Raw genomic sequence first — 7,977 nt, 5'->3', positions numbered from 1 at the left:
GTCTTTTAAACAATTTGCAGCCCACTAAAACTGTTTTATGTAATATTTTTTCTTTATATTTTGCTTTTGAGCCTTCTGAGCTCAGCTTGAACTTGAAACCAGAAATGCCAGCTTCATTCATCCGGATTTTGTGAGCTCAGCAACTTTAACACGTTTCCACATAGTTCTGTTGCTCTCTCAGAAGAGGAAGTGGAACCCTTTCTCAGCATGTGATGTGTCTCTAGATGCAGTCTGTATACTGGACACATCCATGAAGGAGCCTCAAAAAGAGACAGACAGTTGTGTCACTTTGAGGTCAGGAAATGCCACCCTTTCCCAAGCAGAGACAGCAGCTGAAGCATTTAGAATCAGAGCATGCGGGAATGGATTTCAATTCCAACAGAGGAGGCACTTGACTCTGGGGTCCCCTTAATTTAAACAGGAGGGGACTCTGTTTTCACTAATTGTAGATCCTCAGATAGCACCTTTTCAGTCTTGGGATTGGTGGGTTGGTGTTACTGCTTGTGGGGTTATTCAGTAATCAAATGACAAATTCATTGAACCATATTCAATGTAAAGATATTGCATTTTGTAGGCCTGTGTTTTAAACATTGTATGGTGCCTTAAGCCAGGAAATAGGCAACACGCCAAGATACTCTAGCTGTGGCTTTTGCAAGTTTGTCATGCTGTGGCCAGCCTCAATGCTACATAAATGTGTTCTCAGCTTTGTGAAGTCTTGTATGCAACACCACTTGCACTCTACAGTGCCATTGAAAGCCCATCGATTCTCAGGAGATATCAGTCAGAGAAGTAGGCGTTGTGTAGCTATGAAGAAGGAAAGAATTATTAGCTGTTCTAAGTGATATGTTGGTTTATCTTATCGTTGCTCAGCTGCTGCGAATGCCAGTGACACATCTTCCGCCATCTCCCCACAATGGCCATTGGTTTTCAGTTCAGAAGCCCCTGAGGATGTTTCAGTAGTAAGTGGTCAGATCGGAATGGTGACTATATTGTCTCTGCAGATCACGTTCCATGATGCTCTCTTTTGGTTGGAAAAGAGAAATACTTATATTGAGTCTGTCCGTTTGGTGCCCGGGAAATAGAGCTGATGTGTTTTTACCAAAATGCAAACAAACTCCAGGGACATGCAGAAAGGGCTAATCCTGGAGTCATTACTCATGCCTTACTGAGCTGAAAGGGAGTTTTGTCTAATTAAAGACTGAAGTCAATAGCAATTGAAGGCACCCATCACTTCTCAGGATCAAGGCTTGAATAAGAACTGCAGGTGCTAAACGCAGGCTCTTGGAATGAAGAGCTGCTGCTTTAAACTATAAATAAAAATAATATGCACCCATTTTACGTAAATGAATGGGATTTGGACACCTCGCTCTGTTTAGGCACCTTTGGAAATCCCAACCGTAATCAGTGTCCAGTGTATGGAATCTTGGCAGTGACTCCGTGGAAATCATGCATTGTCTCAAGTTGGGTGCATTATCTCAAGTGTGTGTTTACCATTTACCATGCAGCCGAATGATTTTTCAAGTTGTGTATATGATTTCTATTCCTGCCCCTCATACCCTCGTGTTTTGTGTTTCAGCAGACTATGCTGACATCAATCCATCAGCAAATGGGGCCAGAATCCATGCGGGCAGGGGTGCATGTTGGAATCAGCGTTTTTGTGGTACTTCTAGTCATCCTGGTTTTGGCACTAATTCTATCCAAAAGTAAGTGATTTGAGAGCGATGATAATCCAAGGACATGGATAGTTTTATTTCTCTGCTTCCCTAGGACCTCAGACCATCATGGCTATGCAGAGGATGCCCTATATTGGGGTGGCCAGACTGCAGCTCCTTAGCCACATGCGGCTCTTTTACAGTTAAAATGCGGCTCCTAGAGCTCCCCCCATTCTCTGCCTCCCAGAATGGAGGGAGAGCTTGGGGCTTCTGCCCTGTGGCTGGGTGGAATCGATGGGGCTTCTGCTCAACGGGGATGGGGGTCTCAGGACTTCAGCCCCACCGGAGGCGCCTGCTGGGGCTCGAAGCTTCTGCCCCACCAGAGGCACCTGTTGGGGCTTCAGCCCCAAACCAGGGCAGGCACCTCCCCTGGGGCAGGATTTCAAGCCCACCACCCCGCTGCAGGGCAGGACTGGAGCGCTGGCAGGCATTCCCCACAGGGCTGAAGCTCCGAGCCCCAGCAGCCATGCCTGGCTCTCGAACTTGGGATCGTATCAGATGATCGTATCAGAGGGTCAGTACGTTTGGCCCCCCCTGCCCTGTATCAACCCATCTCCATGCTGCAGTGGCCCTGCCGACACCCCAGGCAGTGCTGCCCAGTGGGTACACTGAGCTCTCCTGGCTGTACCTCGTCACAAGGGAAGCTGCAGCTGCTTTGTGCCACTACAGCCATGATGTTCCCTTTTGCAGACTGTCTCCCCTGGAGGCTCTCGGTCAGAGTATACACGTGGGTAGCCCCGGCGTGAGTTTGGCCTCATGTAAATAATGGGGGGTTCACATATTTAAAGGACCCACTTTAAAGCTCCCTTATTTCAGTTTTTGCACTTGACTTTTTCTTATTGAACCTGCTGCTTTTTTAAAAAATGATTTTAAAATTCATTTCTCCCCCCCTCCCCCCACCTTTCCTATTTTGGATGCTCCTCAGGGTATTTCCCCAACAGACAGAAGCTGAAGACTTTGGCAAGGTAAATGCTATTCGCTATGCTATTTCTGCTGTAGCCGTAATCAAAAACTACCCCCCAAAATGTCTGCGCCATTGGTAGGACAGAAAGAAATGTGCCAAACAGACACTCCTGGACACCTGCTGACATTTCCAGAGCTGCTTTTGCTTTGATTGGCTTTGTCATATCAGGACAGATAATCAGACACCACAATGCAAAAAGAGAAATTCATTATCATTGTTATTCCTCATTGCTTAGTAAATGAAAATGAGCACAACAGTTCATCTGGCTCGCGGCTTGTATATCTTGATATCACATTAAGCAGCAGGCGATCTCAGGCCTGTGGTGCCTTATAAATACATAATGATTAATTATTACAGGTGTCTAATAGTAAATGCTACTAGGATTCATATTTTTCCAGTACATCGTCTGCTTTGGATATCGGGTTTCTTGTGTTTCTGTTTTGTTATTTATGTTTTAATGGTCAGGGTCTGTTCCTCTCTCTGCAGCTCAGTCTCATTTTCCAACGCAGAACATGGAGGCCTCCAGAGCACGTTGGAAGCTGGGGACCATGCAGAAGAGAATATTTATACGATGGGCTAAGGAATGATTGGATGCTTCCCTGAAGGAACTCTGTGGCTTTCGCCAGTTACTACAAAACCAGCACAGTTTATACAACACTCTAAAGGATATGTTCTACTGACCACTTCTAACCCTTCTTTGATACAGCTGAGGACACTGAAGAGGGGTGCTCCTGGTGGAGGGCACATGGACTCACAAACTGTTACTGGCATCACTCCAGTAAAGCAAGAAGTGTCTACAAATTCGAGGCTAAGACTTTGCCAGTCTATTGCAGACCCAAGACTCCCACCGTTTAGTGTCATTCTCAGAATCCATTCACCGAATGGGAGCGATATGCGTATTACATTTGTTATCAGATGCAAATTGCCACTTCTGATAGTGAATGAGAGCAACGCCACAATGCCTAAGCAGCTGAGAAGAGAGAAGCGACAGTCCACTTTCCTATTTACCGTGTCTCCAGCATTGTTGTCTCTCCCTTGACGCTGGATTTCCTGGGGCAGGATGGCACAGCCAGGAACCATGCTGTGCCATCTGCAGGGATGAACAGGCTGTGGCACTTGTGATGATGTAGATGTAAAGAGGGATTTGTTTATGTGAATGTTTCAAGCAACAAAAGTTTAACTGCATTTCTGCTAAGGCAAAATATATTCATTCTTGGTTACCAGTGAGGGTTCAATCCTGCTGGGTCCTAAGTGCTTCCAGGAAGATGCTGAAACTCCTCAGCTTCTGAGAAGTCAATCGGAATGGAGAGTACTCAGCACTTCTCAGAAGGCACTCAGCACCTTGGCAGGTCAGGCTCTTAATACATAGAATACGGACATTTTGTTGGCTCAGTTAATTATGACTAAGCACATTTTACTTTGGAAACAATACATCCTGTTCTTCCTCTGTGCTTTTTAAAAAACTGATATGATTCATACCATGAACCACATTAGTGACAGGCTCTCCCATTTCCAGAACTCTAGGAAACTAGAAAAAACACTAGCTACCCTGAAGAATGAATAATAAATTCCTCTCTCTGCTGTTACCAAGGGGAAACCGAGTCATGTTGGAAGGGTACGTCAGAGATCTTGGTAATGCAACAAATGTTGAGCTAAATTCTGCTCTCCACTTACATCAGTATAAATCCAAAATAACTCCCCTAACCGAACTGAAATTTGAATTGGATTTAAGCCGTGTAAGGAGACAGCAGGCTGAGACAACTTCTGCTTCCCGCATACACGGCTGTAACTGGCACCCCAGTTCATGGAACTAGTTTTGGACTTGTGGCCCCCATGCTTTTTGGTTGAGGGACACTGCAAAACAAAGAATGAGGATGTCCCATAATGAGCTGGATTGGGATGAGCCAGCATATTTCATTTTGTACGGTCATGCAGCAGAACACAACCTAACTGGTACAAATTCAGGTAGTTCTGGTGGGAAGAACAGTTTTTCTCAGCTGTTTTTTAAAACCCACTTTTTCACCAGCTATTTCTAGAAAACTAGAGCAGATTTCCTGAGACTGCAAAGACCTAGTATGTGCAAGAGAGAGCCAAATATCTCCTGATATAGATTCATAGATTCTAGGGCTGGAAGGGACCTTGAGAGGTCATCAAGTCCAGTCCCCTGCCCTCGTGGCAGGACCAAATACTGTCTAGACCATCCCTGATAGACATTTATCTAACCTACTCTTAAATATCTCCAGAGATGGAGATTCCACAACCTCCCTAGGCAATTTATTCCAGTGTTTAACCACCCTGACAGTTAGGAACGTTTCCCTAATGTCCAACCTAAACCTCCCTTGCTGCAGTTTAAGCCCATTCATATCAGTCAAGATAAACTTATTAGAGTTAGACGAGCTGGTGATGCAGAAAAGCCAATGTGGGGGGTACTTTTAAAGGAATGATTAGGAAAATTGAAGTAAGCAAACTTTCCATCCTCAGTCCTTGCATTCAGTGGAGTTACACTAGGCATGGCCTTCATTCACTCTTATTGTCCACCAAGCCATAGAGAGACAATAATGCTGAGCAATAAATATTATGGTGACAGTGCTGATTTTAATCCCATCCTGCATGTGAGATTCGCTGGCTCAGAGGAAGTGTCTAGAATGAAAAGGAAATTGGGTCTGGAGTCCATCTCCCTAAACTCTGGGTTAAGAGAGAAGCATTATCTGTCACTGAGAAACAAAACACAGCACGAGACTGAGATTTAGAGAAACTTCACCTGCCTAGTGATTATTATTGTAATAGCCTAATTATTTTGCTATATCACTGGGATTGTCAGAAAACCAGTATGTGTTTTACTGAGACACTAGAATGAGCTTCTGGTCTCACACTTGCATTGCTCCTGCATTACACTGGTGCGAGTGAGGTCAGAATCTGTCTCTGAAAGTCAAAAAGTGAGATCCCATCCGTAGTCTGACAGCAGGTCTTACAGTAGCACTTCGGATCAGCTGTGTGTTGCACCAGACCGAGTCCTAACCAGTCACTCTTCCAATAGTTTAACAATCAAGACTGCTCATCTCTTACCAGAAATCACCCTGACTCCCTGAAACCTCTTTGTGTGTGTTTGTTTTAAATCAAAATTACAAAATTTTCTATGAGAAGCACCTTCGAGGAACTTTGTACAAAATTATATACAGGTTATATGATGATAAAAGTTATGGTTACAGCATCCTTCCTGTTTGTTTACGCCACACCTGTATCTCTAAAATGGATCTCTGTTAATGTTTGAGATTGTATAGTACGCTTATAAAAATGTGCACAGAGTTCATGGTTCCTTCTGCCTTTGCATGCCAACTGCAGGAAGTCTCTGAACCCCCCGATATCTGGAAGTTACCTGATAACAAGACAGGGTGGTTCCAACATTGGTCAGTAAACAATTAATGCTGCAAAAACTTAAATCGCTCCCCATCAAACATTGACGCTTGGCTCCGTGATACAGCTGGAACTCACAGCTAACGAACGACTGGCATTCCGCAGAAGAGGAATGCTCGGAAAATTTAAAGCAATGTGGGCTGGCTTTTTAGAGGTCTATGATTAATGTAGATCCTGAACATAGAGATGTCACTTTCCTGCCCCTTCTTTTATCCTACCTCTCTTTGCTTACTCTGTGTATTATGATGACTCTGGTATTTGGATATATTTGTATTTGGAATAATAAAACATTATAAATATACAAAAAGGAAGGCCCTCGTTCCAACTCCCCTGTAGTCATTGCAAACCTTTCAGCTGATTTCAGTGGACTCTGGATCAGCCCCTTTGGGTATGTCTCCACAGCAAAAACACCCCAAACCCTACAGTGCTGAGTCTCAGAGCCCCAGTCAGCTGACTCAGGATTGCGGGGCTCAAAGTGCAGGACTGAAAATCGCAGTCTATGTTTGGGTGAGGGGGCTGGGTCTCCGAGCGTAGGCTCCGAGGCTGGTTTTTTGTGGTGTTAGACGTACCCTTAGTGATCAACAACAGAGATGTCCAAATCTCCGTAGGAAGCTGTCTTCCTCTTAATTTAATGCGTGCTCTAAAAAACAGACATGGTGGCAGTGAGCAAGAAGCATTGGGAACTGATCCTCAGGGAAGCTGGCGTTTCCTTGTCCATCTGCGAGAAGCCCCCACTAGGTAGCGGTGCGGAGGCAGACCACAATGCAGCAGTGTAGGGTGAGCTCTTCCCTGTGCTCCTATCAGACTGTCGGTTTCCAGTCTGCACAGCTGCTCTCCCTCATTCCGACAGTTTCTCAGGGCTGGTACAAAACACTGTGCTGAGCTGCGTCCTGTCTTTGTTTTGCCCGATCCCACCATATACAGTTACTGATGAGTAACTGTCTGCTGTTTGCTATAAGGCAGACAGGAGCAGAGTGCCGTCTGCCCAGCCCTGCAAATTCCTACATACTCTGTACTGCAGTGCATTAAAGATCTGAGACTCCAGCTGGTAGCCAAAGCAGGACCCTTTGAATACTTGGAGAAGGATCCAATGGTTTTGACTGGACTTTCTCTGCCCTGTGCTGACTGGCTGTTTGCTCCAACCCTCCTCTCCTCCTTCACAGTCCTGTCACCTATGTTTCACTACACTCCTGCCCTTCTTTTCCTTTTCTCCCCTGCCCTGTCCCTTTCATCCCCCTTTTCTTTCCATTTAGCTGAACCCCCCCGACCCCCCCAACTCAAACCACCTGCCAGAACAACCCCGGACTAACGTGACGTGTGCTGTGCTCATATTGTTCACTCTGCTTCGGTGTCTTCCCCCTTCCCCCACCCTGGGTCTGTCTGTAATTACCAGCTACAAAGCAACTCACTTGAAATGAAATGTGAATGAGCAGGTCAGGAACTGACAGACTGATTAAATGCTTTTTTTTCAGAGGTCTTTTTTGATCTCAAACCACATACTTTGCTAGACACAATTCTCATTTCAGCTGGACAAAAAGCTCTTACCTTAGGACCAAAAGAGAACAATTTACAAAGCATCCCACTGTCCAAGGAAAGCTAGATGAAAGAATGACAAAGCCAGTTATTTCCCTAGGGATTTGACTACAAATTAGTAACATAATGTTACCCCCTTTGACCCAAGCAGTTAACCAGTATTCAGGGTCTTGTGGCTTCTTTCTCTTAGGGGGAGAAATTGATGATGGAGTCAGGTATTCTTTGATGCAATCTGGTTTGTTTGCAAAGAATGTACACAAAGGTCCTGTTTCCCTGAACACAGCATGTTCCGTTAGTCATTGGCTCCGGGGGTGTCTTCTCTGGGAGCTGCACTGGTTCTGGCCAGGTAGCCCG

General features: G+C 45.2%; 1 long non-coding RNA gene across 1 annotated transcript; it reads left to right on the top strand.

Annotated features, from left to right (window-relative positions):
• The first annotated feature begins 1,576 nt into the window (after nucleotides 1-1,576).
• LOC123376495 lies at nucleotides 1,577-4,894 on the top strand. The gene is made up of 3 exons (XR_006581811.1): nucleotides 1,577-1,703; nucleotides 2,638-2,677; nucleotides 3,163-4,894. It is a non-coding gene; the product is annotated as an uncharacterized LOC123376495 (long non-coding RNA).
• Nucleotides 4,895-7,977: the final 3,083 nt, after the last annotated feature.

The sequence above is a fragment of the Mauremys mutica genome, chromosome 8, assembly GCF_020497125.1.
Source record: "Mauremys mutica isolate MM-2020 ecotype Southern chromosome 8, ASM2049712v1, whole genome shotgun sequence".
Taxonomy (NCBI): Eukaryota; Metazoa; Chordata; order Testudines; family Geoemydidae; genus Mauremys; species Mauremys mutica.
Note: the sequence above shows the minus strand (reverse complement) of the source record. Positions and strands in the feature narration are given on the sequence as shown.